The sequence below is a fragment of the Rhinopithecus roxellana genome, chromosome 13 (genome assembly GCF_007565055.1).
Source record: "Rhinopithecus roxellana isolate Shanxi Qingling chromosome 13, ASM756505v1, whole genome shotgun sequence".
NCBI classification, from domain to species: Eukaryota; Metazoa; Chordata; class Mammalia; order Primates; family Cercopithecidae; genus Rhinopithecus; species Rhinopithecus roxellana.
In genome coordinates, this window is record NC_044561.1 from 37,667,653 (window position 1) to 37,682,864 (window position 15,212).

The following is a 15,212-nucleotide window of genomic DNA, read 5'->3' on the forward strand; positions in this document are numbered from 1 at the left end:
TGTGAAGAAATCCATATTAATTTTAGATTTTCAAAAGATTTAAAATCAGAGTTTAATTTTACTTTTGCTGACTGCCCAAAGGTCCATTTTTACCTGTTCTCAATATTCACAAATATTGTCAGCTTTTGCCTTTAGCAACCCTAAACTTTACAGGTTTAAAGTAACATGCCATTAAACAGAATAAACAATGATTTTGCAAAAGCAAGATCATTTAGAGTGCTGCCAAAACAATGAATAATCTCAATGAGATAATTTATTAAAGGAGGAAAAAAAGAGAAAAAGAGTTTAAAATTCAAAGTGAATGTGTTTGTGTTATTAGAATGATGCCTGCAAGGGAAAGCATTCCTTGGCATTATCGGGAAGAATACCCATGGAAGTGTAAAACGTAAAATCAACAGATCAATGTACGGTCAAAGCTAAGCAAACACTTGTATCGGGGCAACTACCAGCAACTTTAGTTTTATTCACCCTTTTCACTGCAAAGGATAATAGTGTTAATTTCAATCAGACATTATGCCTTACCTACAACTTTTAGTTCATGAAACAGAAATTAAGTTTGGGTGTCTGCTGAGGAAACCAATGGTGGGAAATTCACACTCACAATTAATGTAGAGAAATTCATGCATTTCTATAACATACCGACTGACACTAATGAACAATGAAGGAAAAGTTGTTCAGGAACTCAGGATAAGTAAGCACTGGTGGAAAGCACACAGTAGAACACAGTGCATAAATAGTAAATGTGCTCATTTTTCTGCCCTTTTACTTCATACATTAGTCCACTAAGCTTGTTCCTTTTTGCTATGATTTACAAGCAGGTGAATACACAGACATGTAAGCCAAAAGAAATATACTGTCAAACACTCATAAAGTTACCTTTGCTTTAAAAAAAAAAAAAAAAAAAAAAAAAAAAAAAAAAAAAAAAAAAAAAAAAACTTTGCCTTCACAAAGCAAGAAACTAGGTTAAAGTTATTTTAAGAGCATCTGTTAAAAATCAATGTTATAAATATATATCCTTATAATTCATTTATTTTTATTAGCATTTTAAAATAAATTTCTCATCTAGAAATCTCTGAGCTCCATTTCAAAATAATTTTATTTTCTGTCTCTTACCAGCAGTTATTAATGAAGTTGAATATCATGGTGTTATAAGAGTCAGGAAATTCACCTTTAGTGAAGAGCAAATCCTAATTTTTAAAATACAAAAGGGCATCATATACTGCTTAATCCTATAACTTACCAAATTCTGAATCATCAATTGTTCTTGACACCCTCTTAACTTTTAAGGTTACTGCTCACCAAAATTAACTCTATATGTGAAATGTTAAGATTTCCATCTTCCCAAGCCATCAAATCCAATGCAGTTAAGTGTGCCCAGCTGGGGGGTCCTTCTGACTACTGGAAGTGATGCTAAGGAAACTGCCTAGAATGCTCTAGAAATATTATTATTCATTTCCTTACAAAAAAAATGTTGTCCCCAAAAATTTTGCTAAACATGTTTTCTAATATATTATAATTTATGTATTACTGCAGAAATGTAGTATTACAAAACAAATTATTTCAAGTACCAATTAATCATAATGTCACTAACAGTCAGGTTCACTTTTTCCCTCATAATTAGTATGCCTGGAAAGAAGATAATAAATTTTAAGGAAAAAACTATCATTCCTTTTAAAAGTCCTAATTTAAATGGACTAAAGAAAAAACGTAGAAGAGCTTCCATTATTCATAAGTTATACATAATAATTAACAGTTGCTATGCATAAATACATAAAGGTCCTACCGCTGACCCAAGTGAGCCAAATTTTGCCAATGGTTGGGACTGGTACAGTTCAATTCAACAAATGCTTACAGACATCCTTCTGTGTGCCAGACACTTACAGGACCAACAGTACACTGATGAATAAGCTCCTATTCATGGAGTTCTACCAAGGAAAACAGCTATAACACAAGTTTAACTTTTACAATCAGGGTGTACACAAAACCGTGAAAGAAGATCTCATCTTGTTAGAGGCTTGGGGACAGAAGTTAAGCCTACAAACTCCCTTGCCCACTGTACCATGAGGGAGAATATTCCTTTCCAATTTGTTTCACCAAGGTCAGGAGCATGGCCGGTGTGTGGTCCATGAAAAGGTCTACATATAGATTTCTTCTCTCCTGCTCTCTTTTCTAGGAGTGTAGACCAATGTGCACTTGGTTCATGGCACATTATCACCACTGGTCCACACAGTGCCCCCTTATCTTATTTGTTACCTTTCTCAAGAGAATAGAGGAATGGGGTCCATAACCTTTGAAATACATTTCCAGTTGAACCAACAGACCCAATCACCTCTGTTAATGGTGTCGGAAGACTACTCATCAGTAAAAAGTAGAGCTGGCCTGTGAGTGCTCTGGTCAACTAAAGGTATCTGGCTTTGTTCATCTACAAATAAACAACAAGTCTCCCTATTTCTTTTTAAATAGAATTCCAAATGTATGTAACATGTAAAACAATGCCACTGTATTAACATGTACATAACTGTACTCTTTGTGTTTTTTAATTCTCAGCCTGGAAATTACATTTCAAGTACTAGAATATTCAACAAATCCTAAGACTTCTACGAAGACCATGAGAAGAAAATAAGGTACTAGAACAAAAGTGAGGCAGCCAGCCATTTCTCATTCCACGTCTCAAGACCTAGTTCTTATTATTATAGATCCCTTCTTGGGGTTAGCTTGGATTTTACTGCAGGATCCATCACCAAAGGTTATTAACTATTCCTTACCACCTGGGACACGAACCCCTCCTTCTGAGACTGCTTTGACAAAAATAAACAAAAAAGTGTGAAATAAATCAAGATTTGACTGGTCATCCTAGGTCCACCCAACTGCTAGCTGAATGACTTTCAAAATGTCTTTAAATTCTTAAGGACTCAATTTCTTCCTCCGTAAAAGCAGACAGTAACTGTTTTGGACATTATAACTTAATGGCAATAACAAAAACTACAGGAAGATAAGTAATCGTTTACCCCATTGTATCACATGGATCCCCTGGCAATTAAAAAAAAAAAAAAAAAAAAGATGAACGAGATATTAAGAAATAAAAAGGAAAACAGAGTAAAGACGAAACAAAAATAGAGAAAGGAGGAAACCCACGAGAAAAGAAAAAGGCACACAAGCACTAAATGGTAGCATTTTATCATTATTTTATTTATAGTCTACACTAGCTGGGTGCTCTTCCATACACAAGATGCATCTAAAACCCAACTTGTTTGATAAATGGGGGGAGGACAAGGTGCCCCTAAGATAGGCATGCTTAAATCCAGAGCAGCCATAGCTTTTATCAAATTCTCTTCCAACCTGAAAAATCTAACGATTCTATGAAATCACTTCAATTTGTGAAAGCCCAAGCAAAAGAAATTCAAAGTTATTTAAAAAAAAAAAGAAAAAAGAAAATGTAACTTTGACTCAGGTCAGTCAAGAATTACCAGGATAGATAAAAGCAGATTTTTAGCAATAGTTAACAATTCATTGCCTTAGGTTTTGCCACAATAATAGCAAACATCCAGATATTGGAAAGGAATCAGATGGTAAATTAAAAAAAGACTGTTTTCAATCCTTATATTTGGCATCACATAGATTCACTGTATTTTAATTCTTTTTTTTTTTTTTTAAGAAAAGCATGGATCAGTTAAGGAAACAATATAAGTTCATTCTGATCTTTAGGAAGCCATTCTTCCCCCCATATTGTTGACTTTCACAATTTCTCTTTTTTCTTATTTGGCCAAAATATAATGCATTCTCTAAACAAAAGATAGATGCAAAAAATGTTTCCTTTGCAGCTTTTATACAAATCTCTTGCTTTTCCAACATTATTTGGCAACTCAAAATCTAAAGCACCGTAGAAAATATTATGTTTACGAGTCTTATTATTCATCCCTGTGTATCCAATATAGTTTCAATTTGACTATACCTTTCAGTATATAGGGAACCACTCAGCTTGAATCTTTTAGGTTCAAAATTCCATAAATTTTAAATGAGGCAAGTAAAAGGAGGTGGAGAAGCTCATAACTCAATTTCTTATGGCTTTAACAATAAAAGCACGTACCTAGTATGTACTTAAAAACGTACTATGTGCCACAAAGCTCACCAACTCAACAATCTCCCTCCTGACCAGTCTACTCTCAAAATAAAGTCAACTACTCCTCATCTCTCTACTTCCACTTCCTTCCATTTCACAAATGCATTGTCAATTTCCTCTTTGTATTTCAGAGACCAGTTTATCAGCACAGCATAGTCTTGAACAAAATTGTTGTGAGTGAAGATAGGGTAATTAAAAAAAAAAAAAAAAATCACGTTAAGAACTGTTAGTAGTCAAGAGTTGTAACTTTTCAACCAGGAAGAGCTACCGTTCTGAATTTGCTACAACTGCTCCTTGAAGTGGACAAACATAATTAGCCTTGGGAACACTCAGATTAAGACCATGACAAGCTATTTTAATGAATTATATCAAGAAACATAGCTGCTTTCACTGCCTCAAATAACACTGCAGTACAACAGCTAGCATTGGAGGGAAAAGAGCCTGTGCGGCAGCCCTTGGTGACTACATTTCCCTCCAGTGCAATGCAGGCAGCAGGACATCAGCGCTTTGAGAACTAGCATAAACTGCTGCAGAATCATCGACTGGCAACAATGTGCCTTCCCAGAGAGCCTGGTCTTGCAGAATCCAGGCTATGAGGTTTGAAAATGCTGCATGAATTTTGTGGCTACCAGGTTGGGAGCAAGGTTTTTTAACGGCTTCCTGAAAATCAGATGGCAACCGGTTTTCTCTTCAAACAATGGTATATTCTTAAAGGAAATCAAATTATCAATGAAATTAGCCATGTGCCCGCAGGCAAGTTAACTACTCTTGCATTTCTCAGACTAGGTTTCCTTATCTCTAAACTAGAGAAAATGATACCTGGATGTCACAGCGGAATTGGAAGGATTAAAAGACAAAATGTGTGTAAAGCTTCCAGCACAATGACTGGCACAAAACGGTTGCCCCAAAAAGTTCAACACTCTTCCTTTCCCTGCTCCCCCTCCCAATAAAACAGGAAAAGGCAAGAGGCAAGTAACTAAACAACTTCTTAATATTCCAAGTTTCTACCCAATCATCTCTTCTTCTTTTAAAACCACAGGCTTGAAATCTTTACTGTTCACTGTCAAAAACAGCATATACTGCTATAAAGTTAGAATTTTAGAATTTAGAAATCAAATCTAACCCCTTATTCAACAGATGCTGCCGGGGAAAGAAAAGGGCTTTCCTTTTATCTGTATCATCTTGATTTAGTAGCAGAACCTAAACTCGAAAAATAAACGTGGAAGAACAAAACAGGAATACTATTTTTTAATATGTTTTTCAAAAATCAAACCTGAGCCTACATGACCCATTGTGCAAACAGTCCCTTTAGGAGAAAAACTGCAACTGTGATTAATTTCTCTTGAGAATATTTCTTATTTCCCATTTGGAGAGTTTCACGTTTCCAAACACATTTTCTTGATGTCCTCCATGTTATTGTGTACTCTCTCCTTCCCTTAATTTGTTTCTTTTCCAGTGTATAAATCTATTGCTCTATTATAGATTATTATAATATAAACTCATAAATTCAGGAATTTAAAAAAAAATCTTGAAAAGCATGCTTTTCAGAAACCATTACAATCTGTTAAACAGTTGCTCTCTCTCAACTTCTAGAAAGATCCCTCAAGAGAGAAGTCCCTTTTTCATTCCAAACTTCTAATTCTCAAATTTTGATTATGTCCTGCTAGTTACCAAAAACTCCATTATACTACTACTCTCATTTCAATATTGTACATAAACAATTTCCCATCTTACTAATGAAATGCTTTTTAAATGCAGTAACATATTTAACATGTGCACGTTATGAAGAGTATAGGCAAACTCAACTATTAAAAACATGTAACTATTAGGAAAGCCATCTTAGTCACTATATGTGACTACAGCTAAGCTTTTCTCTTAAGTATCTAAAGCAAATCACCAGACTTTTACCTAGTACCCTCATATAGTTAGATAAGAAAGTAAAAGTAAAATAATCAAAGCAGACTACTTCTAACAGCAGAAGCTCCAAACTCCTTAGTTTCTCTGTTGTGCTCAATCCTTTAGCAAATTACAGGCTTGAAAACAAGGAGTAGCTCTATCACTTAACAAGTGACTAAGAAATGACTTTGTTAATTAGAAGTCCAAGGGTGAGAGGCTCCTTTCCACCAAAGCTCTGAATAAACACCAACATCAGGTCAACCAGAGCTGTCTTGGTCCCAGGAGTAGCTTAAGCTGATGACTCAAATTCCCAGCAGGATTCTAGTTTAATATTTATTGAAACTCTGAGCTAAGTCACACAGTGACTTGGAATTTAAGGCACATGGGGTCTCTTCTTTCCATCCTTAAAGATATTTTTGCTAAGTGACACAAAGTTAAAGAGGCAAGATGGGTTTTAATTTAGAGTTTTTATTCCCTGAGGTGTAAAAAGTTAAAATTTTATTTTCTGGGGAGAGTGAACCATACTAGCTCTGAATTTCAAACACAACTATTAACCCTGTCAAATAATTCTATTATCAAGTTTTACAAAACTGTTTATTTTTATTTTTTTTATTTTTTCTACCCAGCCCTATGTATTGAAAGTGGACAGAAGGAAGGGAGGGAAGGAGGGAAGGAGAGGGGGAGAATGGATGAATTGATGGATGTCACAATCACCTTTCTAGCCAAAGTTGCAACATATACTGGAGTTCTTGAAATTATTTCAACCAAAAAAAGGATCATATGACTCATAATTTGTTTAGCAGGTAATTATTCACCCCATTATCTTCAAGAACAATCTATCTTAAAATTGTGTATAGCTTTTTAAAAAATCTTAATACTAAGAGGATCCTTTTTTTCATAACCCCAAAGAGTGTTTTTTTTCCCTCTATTTTCAAGTTGCCAGCCTTCTCAATTCTTTAAATCTGATTCACATTATACTACTTTTAGAGTTCTAGGCTAAGTGTTTATCCCTAGCATGATTCAAAGTATTAATTTCAACAAAATCCTAATATAATGATACAATGTATCACATTTATTTTTAACTCTTTCCTATTCTTCTGTTTTAAGAACTTAAGGAAAACTATTTTATGTTTCGGGTGCATTTTGATAAGCTAAAATACCACAACTTTTGTAATGCTTCATTTGTAATATTTGCAAGATAGTGTAGGGATCAATTTGAATTTCAAGGTTCATGATATAGAGTATATACCAGAACAGTGAGAAAAGTTAGTATAAATTCCTACTCATCTCAGTTTGTATATTTATTGCAACAAATTAAAATTGCATTTTGTAACTCATACTAAAACAAAAGGAAAGTTCTGTTCTAAATAAACTCCAATCTTCAGAATCCTATACATTCAGTATCCATCAACCTGAACACTAAATTTCAAGAAAAAACAACAGATGGGCATCCATATAATAGTTTGCAAAGAAACCCTGATAAGACTTCAGGAGTTTCTGTGGTCTCTATTTTCCCCCTACCATGAATCATAGGTAATGTGCTTAAATAAAGCATTCTTTCTGCAGTTATTTACATTGTTTATCTTTATCAAAGATCCTATAAAATAATTATCCAGTTCACCACGCAAACTTTAGCACTCAGAACACTGTTTTCCCTGTTGATGAAGACCCTCGGAAAATTCCAGATCTTAAAAGATTAAAGAAAATGTGATCTAACATTAATTCATTTTCCTCCAAACAAAGTATAACTCCCGATTCCATGCTGGTACCCAGTTTTGATCCTCTACTTTAGAGATATCTCAGAGACATTCAAAACAAAGTGGGAACATGCACAAATAGGGAACTTGTCATTTTTCACCCTCAAACAACCACTATTTATATAATATTGCTGGCCTCATAAAAGGGAATAGAGAATCCATTACCATCAGCAATTCATGCCTCTGCTTCAGCATCAGATGCAAACAGGATACAGAAACTAGATCTCTCTCCTCCATTTACTTTTTGTTCATTCCAACCTCTCGACATAATCTTTAGTTCCATTCCAATGGCCTGTTTCATCATCTGACACTCCTGGTTTTTTACCTTCTCAAGTCTTAGCAGCCACACTGGTGTTACATTTCTCTAATTGTTGTGTTATCTAAATATTACAGGAGGAGCCTGCTCCTTCCCCCTCCCCCAAAAGTCCCTGAAAAAACAACAACTTAAGGAAATGCAACTTGAATCTTTTTAGTTCACAGATTCAAACTCATACATCCTGCGAGCCCCCTAGCATATCTTGCTGAAATTTTTCTTTTGACTTTTCAATAGTTGTCAAGATTATTTTAATGAAAATATTTCTCCAGTTGGAAGACATGGGTATATAGGACTTTGCTAGAATGATAAATGCTTTTTCCCAGTCTTCATCCGTGTAACAGTAAATCAGTATTAAACAAACACGCAAAATAAAACCCACTCTAATTGTGTATCAGTCACCTGAAGGGGCAGAAGAGAAAAGTAGGAGAGTGAAGAAACTTCACCCCAACCACAGCCAAGAAGGAAAGCTGCAACCAAGGCACTTTTCACAGAAGAAAATATCCAAAGATGTAGACGCTGTTTATTTTAGAAAAGGGGAAGAAAGCAAGGGAGGGAGGGAAAGGGTAGAGAAGAGACTAGAACTCCTCTTCTCTTATTAACCTACATTAAAAACTAATTGTATCAAGCAATCTCAAATGCAAAACTGACCCTATCACAATTTAAAGTGAATAATGCTTTCCTTGACAAAAATTTGATATTTTAAACTCATTCTGAGCAAAATTATCTTTTAACCTGATACACCAAACTATTAGTTTTTCCCATACAACAATTAGAATATGAGCTTTTAAGTTTCTTACATTCTTCATGTTTTAAAATGAAAAGCCAAATTCCTTTAACTTCATATATCCTAAGTCACTCTGATGTAAAATTACTTCTATGTCACTGTCTTCTAGCACTGGTCTGCAATAGAATCTGTGCAATTAACAATAATCTTCTTCCCTCTGATCTTTCTAGAGTCAAGGATGGCATATCTCCTTATCTTATTTGTTCCATTAGATTGGCATATTTTGCCTCATCTGTCACCTTCTATCAAACTCTGCTTTCAGATATGCGTTAATTCATTTTTAGTTGTCCTCAATGTTCTAAAATAGTGATGTTTGACAGAATTAATACAGTGCTCTAGTTCTTTCTGTTCAACCAGTATTTAATTAAAGATCTTGGAGGTTATCTTTCTCTCAGGCTATACCACTTAAAGGAGGAACATTACTTCCTCCATGGACAATGTGATAAGCCACATGGCAACAAAGCTGCCTCCCTAACGTCTCTCATTTAATAGACTGCTTTACCACATATAAACTACCAGCAAAACAGATTATCACTTTAATTCACATTGATTTTACTTTTCCTATCTCTGAACCACAACTCTGCCATGGGCTGCGTTCTCTCAACTTCTGAATTTCCCGAATATCTGTAGTTATAATGCTCTCCTATATTTTTGCTTTTGTTTCATCTGGACTTCAAAAAGTTCTAATGGCATCTGATTTGGAAGAGTTCTTGAATCTCTGAAAATGCAGAAGTCTTTAAGCAATCACAACTGCCTTGGCACACAAACTGAAAACTCCGTTTCAAAATCTTTTGAATTAATATCTTTTGGAGAATAGCCCACTCAACTTGATATGTCATAATTTTCCATTCTAAAGGTGGCATGGATAATTTAAATTGGCACTTGCTATTTATTACTTAAATAATTGTTCTCTTGGATGGCCTTTTGAAAGCTAGCACTTCTTAATCATTTTCAACTGTATCAGAACTATAACAGACATGTCAATTTAAGCAAACTTCATGAGCAATAAACTAACAAACAGACTCTAGGTGGTGGTATAGGTTATTTTTTATCATGATGTTTTGCACTTACAACTGCAAGAGTCAGAAAAGCCTTTAGTCTCTTCACACATTTCTTTAGTGCAAAGTTAACAATATTTTAGGGTGTTAAAATTAGCAAAATCCAAGTTCTGCAGAGTTTGGAAATGCATGTAAAACAGGCATTAAACCTGGTTTTCAACTAACTTCCCACAGGCATTAAACCTGCTTTTTCACCTAACTCATTTGAATAAAATCAACAACTAACAGTCCTTTTTTTTTTTTTTTTTTTTTTTTTTTTTAATATTTTGATGTGTATTTTGCTCACACTCCTAGGGCACTTCCTAGGGTAAGTTTGGAAAGAGGTCTTTCTCCACTAGCGTATGACACAGACTAGAGCAACCAATCCTGTAACCTGCAGGGCAGTAGCTGTTCCACTAATTGATTCTTCTTCTTTGTCTCTAGGAACTATGCGCAGGCAGAAAAAAAGTTACTACAGGTGATGAAGCCAGTGCTCCCTGAACCAAATAAACCCTATCGACATTACCAAACTGCTGGGCAAAAGCAGAGCAATTCACTTACTTGGAAGGTGAAAAACACTTCAACATACACCAGGCGGCAACCGACACTTAGGGGCCAGGCAGATGAAACACCACTTGTTTAAAAAGTCTATTATTTCACTGTCTCTTCAACAAAGGTGGAAAACTGATGATTAAACATTGAATAATGCCACCCACTTACTAAACCTATGATTCACTAATAAGCATTCAATGCAATTCATAACTTTAAAGAATGAATTACCGAAGCCCCTTGCTTCACAAATTTTCCCAAGAAACAGAAAGAGCATTCATCACCTATAACCGACAACCATTTTTACTATGGACACCTACAGATGGCTTCTCTTCCTCTAAGGACACAATTTCCTTCACAGTCCCACATGTAATCATTTACAATACCAGAGACAAACTCCAACTCAGTTCCACCAGCCGAGTTTTTAAAAATCCTTGTGCCTAAGAACGTCTTTTTTCCCCAAAGTAAAATGTGCCATTAAAAAATATTTTTAAAAAGCAAAAGTGCTTATCATTCCGTACTTCTTTTACTACCTTCAGCAGCCAATTATTGACGTGATAAAAGGTAGAAACTCCTGGAATGCTTCAGAGATCAACATGTGTCACAGACTCCCAGGCTGTCTGCCTCTAAGACACAGTTGGTTCCTTTGTTCCTTCAGACTGAACACCAACTCCTGATTAAAATTGGGAAACTACTTTGGAAGGGATGTGAGGGGTCTGCAGGATACGTCCACGGAAACCTTCATAAAACAATATTCAATAGTAGTAAGGTGGACACAGAAGAAGGGAGAAAGGGCAGCCTCCCGGACTTCCACCGGGCTCACCCTAAATGGGAGCCTGTCCCTGGCTCCTGGTAAAATGATGGCTGAGGCCTCCGGTCCGTGAGCCACGCCATCCGGGGGGAACGGCGAATGCGGGCAGAGCGGGCCTGGGGTCAGTTGGGGGCCAGGCGAGCTGTCCGTTTTCCTATTCACTTTCCCAGCCGGGCATCCAGCGAGCACGGAAGGCAGGCACCAGGCGAAAGGCGCCGCCCAGGATCCGGCTGGACAGCAGGATCGAGAGCGGCGCCGCGAGCGGTGCCCGGGGTTCGGGACCGAGAGGGCAGGCGAGCGAGGGGCAACCCCGACCCGGCCCCCCGAGCTCCCGTGTCCGACCCCGCGCAAGGGCCACGCGACGGCCGCCCCCTTGCCCAGAACTGGCACGGACTGGCGGGCCGACCCGGGGCCACTCCACAACTTGCCGGCCCGCCGCCCCGGCCCCCCGCGAGAACCCGGGGAGACTCGAACCAGGCAGCAGAGGCAGGATTTCCCCGGAAACGCGCCCTCCCAGCCGCCCCGTGCGCGCCCGCGGCCGGCCGCGCTGTCCCCGACGCCCCCGCGGCCCTGCCCGCCAAGCCAGCGCCGACGCGGGCCGCGCTCCGGGGCCGTTTCCGGCAGCGCCGGCGGCCGCTACTCTGGGCGCCCCGGCCGCGGCCGTCACTCACCCCAGGCCGCCGCGGCTCCCAGCCTCCGGCTCCGTCAGGCTCGGTCCGCGAAGGCGCCTGCCGCCCCGTCCTGGCCCGGCACCCCGGCGAGCTCTTCCCTCCGACCAGCGGCGCTCCCGGCGCAGCGGCGGACGCGAGGCCACGGGTGGACGGGCGCGCGCGGGTGGCGGGCGGGCGTGGGGCCGGATCGTCCCTGCGCCTCGCCGCCGCCTCCTCCGTCGCCGCCTCCCGAGTTCGGGGCTCTGCTGCAATGTCTGCGAGGCTGACTTTGAGCGCCTCGCTCGCCGCCCGCCCGCAGCCGCGCTCCTCCCTCCGCCGCCGAGTCCGCCGCGGCCCAGTCCCTCCCCTCGCCGCCCCACGCCATTCAGCTCTTCAGCCAAGTTTCTTAACCCTTTTCTCCCCCTCCCTCCCATTGTCAGCCGGTCAGGAGGAAGCCGTGCGGGTCCGGGCCGCTCGCGGGAGCTGCGGAGCCCCCTATGGTTCGTGGATTTCCTCCTCGCCTGCTCTCCGGGTGGCTCAGACGGGGCTGCAGGGCCCGGAGGCAGCGAAAGGACGGCGTCCCCAAGAGAGGGGCTGCTCGGCGCGCCCGCGCCGTCCCCAGGGCTCCCAGCTCTGTCCAGCCGCCCGCAACCGCTGCAGACGCCTGGACAGCTCCTCCTGGGAACCCGGGGAAGCGTTCTCGGGACCCAGGCCGAATGCTCCCGTTTGGGCAGAGCCTGGGGACCGGGGCACCCCAGACGCCCCAGGGTCCCCGCCTGGGTGCTGGCGCCTTAAACGTCTACCTCCTCCCCTTCTCCCCACAACACGCGCTCCCTGGGCCCCCTTTCACCCCCTACCCAATTTCTATCTCCTTGCAATCTGTGTGTCCTGCTTTAATCTTGGGGGGCGCGGGCGCGAACTCTGGGTCACTTTGACCCCACGCCCAGCACGTAGTAGGCACCCAGCCCTCATGTGGAGCGACTCCGGGAGGAAAACTAGGAAGGAGACCTGAGGAGCGCCCCGCTCAGCTCCCTGGACAGACGTAGGACCCAGGAGCAGGGTTAATCCTCGGCTGCTTTGTCACTGCGAAGTCTCCAGCGGAGTCTGTCAGCCAATCTACATCGTCCCCGGGAAGGATCTGACCCAACCAGACAAGGCAAAAGGAGCAGGGCTGCCACTTCTTCAGCAGCTCTCCTCGGTTCAGTCTCCGAATAAGAAATAACAATTACATCACGAGGCCGGGGCGGCAGCGCGGTGGAGCCTCTTGGTTTCCTGCAGCCTAATCTCGCTGAACCCGCCTTTAAATTGGGGGGGCTACAGACTGGTGAAACGAGAAAGTGGAGGGAGGAGAGAGTCATACGAAACCATAATTTCCCCTTATCCGTGTATTTGCTGTTTTAAAAATCGTATCCTCAGCGCTCCCCAAACATCTCCCTAGAACTATTAACACCCCCTCAACACCTCCCCAGATGTCAGGTTTCTTTTTGACTTGAGCATCTAGCATTTAGTAATTCGCCATGAAAAAAATTACCAGGGGAAACCAGTGTTGTTGCTGAAATTGTTTTTGCTTGACACAAAAAAGCTAAAGTATAGCTTAGTCTCACCCGAAATTCTGAAATGGCATGCCTGTGTTAAAACACTTATTACATAAGACCAATGAGCCGATGAGGCACTCCATTCGTACATGTAGGTTTTCATATCCTGAAGAATGTGATAGCATTTGGAAATGGAGTTGCTAATGTGCTTAAAAAACAAAAACTATCCAACTCATGAAACTGTATTCTATGCCTGTTATGTAATGACTGTATTGTGTACTGCAAATTTCACTTAACCTTTAAAAATATGAATGAGAGTTTTAGAATACTGTCACAGTCTTGAAAGTGAAAGCAATTTTTCAAATTAATGCTTAATAAATTTAGCACCTAGCACAGTGCCGGGCACATGGTACCGATGTTTTCCTTAGTGACAATGGTACATTTTAAAACAATTATTTTACATCACCCTAGTGATTGAACTATGCAATCTGTTGCCATTTTATATAGTTAAACCTCATATAATACCATATTTTTGCATATACCACAATTCAAAATCTGCTGTAGGCAAATTAGTAAAGGCTGCTGTTCTTTAGTGCATCATTTATTCAGAATTGATACAAAGCAAACCGTTTCAATTCAATGATGACCAGCGTAATTGGAGCTTGGCCCCTTAGTGGGGGTCAAACTTTTTTTACGAAAATTATTTTTAACCATAATACAAAGATTTTTCTACAATGTATTGCAAATGTTTCTTTTAAGCGGTTTATTGAACATCATTTAGCATTTTCTTGACAATTCAATGTCAATTTTATTAAAAGTAATTATTGTAGTAGGTTGTAGTGGATTCAGGAAATATATCCAGTTCCTATTCTATATTCTTCCTAGGTGTTAGGGATTCTCCCAGGAGGTACAAAAGCTATCAGTCGCTACACCGAAGGACTCTAGGATGCTATGACTTAATGATTATCTCTGCCTTTTGTAATTTCTCTCTCTCCCCCTTCACTTACTGACAATCTGTTGTCCTTACTGTTACTAGCACAGCTGTCACTAACATTCTCCTCATCTTCGGATTGGTAACTTCCAATCTAGTGCGGACTGGGAATCCAGATAGCCTCACTTGTCACAATTCTGTCTAAAGTAAACTTAATAGGTTCTGGGTAAGGGACTAATGGCTCACCAAGGAGTAGGGCACACACACCCTTAGTGCATAGACTTTGGAAAGATATTTGGACTACTCAAATCTATCTTTTAAATGCATTCCTCTTACTTCTTAACCAGGTTTTGAACCACGGAGATTGCCCAACAAGCCAAGAATTTTCCAGCCCTCCAACACTGGTGTTAAAAAGTCCACTGCTATATGCTAGATGACTTCCCAAAGCTGTTCACTTATTATTATTCTGTTTTCTCAACCCCACAAAAATCCAGTCACTGAAATCCTGAACTCTTTTGATAGTGGCATGAGTGTTAAGTAAATTGCACACCTCTTGTGGAATTCATTTTCACTTAATCATGCTAATTATGTGGAGACTATTTTGTTTGTTGTTGTTCTTTGTTTTTTAAAATAAATCAATATCTAAATTTCCTGGCTAACAGAGTCATTGCAAGGATACTAGGGCATTATATATAATATAAGAATGCCTGTTTGGTAATTTGTACTTTGAAGTCAAATCTCATTTGAATCATTTGTGATGTGAAAACAATGCTGTTCGGTTTATATACTTAAACACCTAATTATTGTTTTACGTCCAGGGTTCCTG

At 39.9% G+C, this 15,212-nt stretch overlaps 1 protein-coding gene across 3 annotated transcripts in view; it reads right to left on the bottom strand.

Annotated features, from left to right (window-relative positions):
• NRIP1 (nuclear receptor interacting protein 1) overlaps window positions 1–13,501 on the bottom strand; it is a 105,665-nt gene extending 92,164 nt beyond the window's left edge. Inside the window, exon 1 of one of the 3 annotated variants that reach the window (XM_030915052.1) lies at window positions 12,929–13,501. The gene's annotated coding sequence lies outside the window, so the exon portion shown is untranslated. Of the gene's footprint in view, window positions 1–11,941; window positions 12,132–12,928 lie in introns of those variants that run through there. The other 2 variants (XM_030915051.1, XM_030915053.1) reach the window with 2 other exon arrangements.
• Between the last annotated feature and the right edge of the window lie 1,711 nt (window positions 13,502–15,212).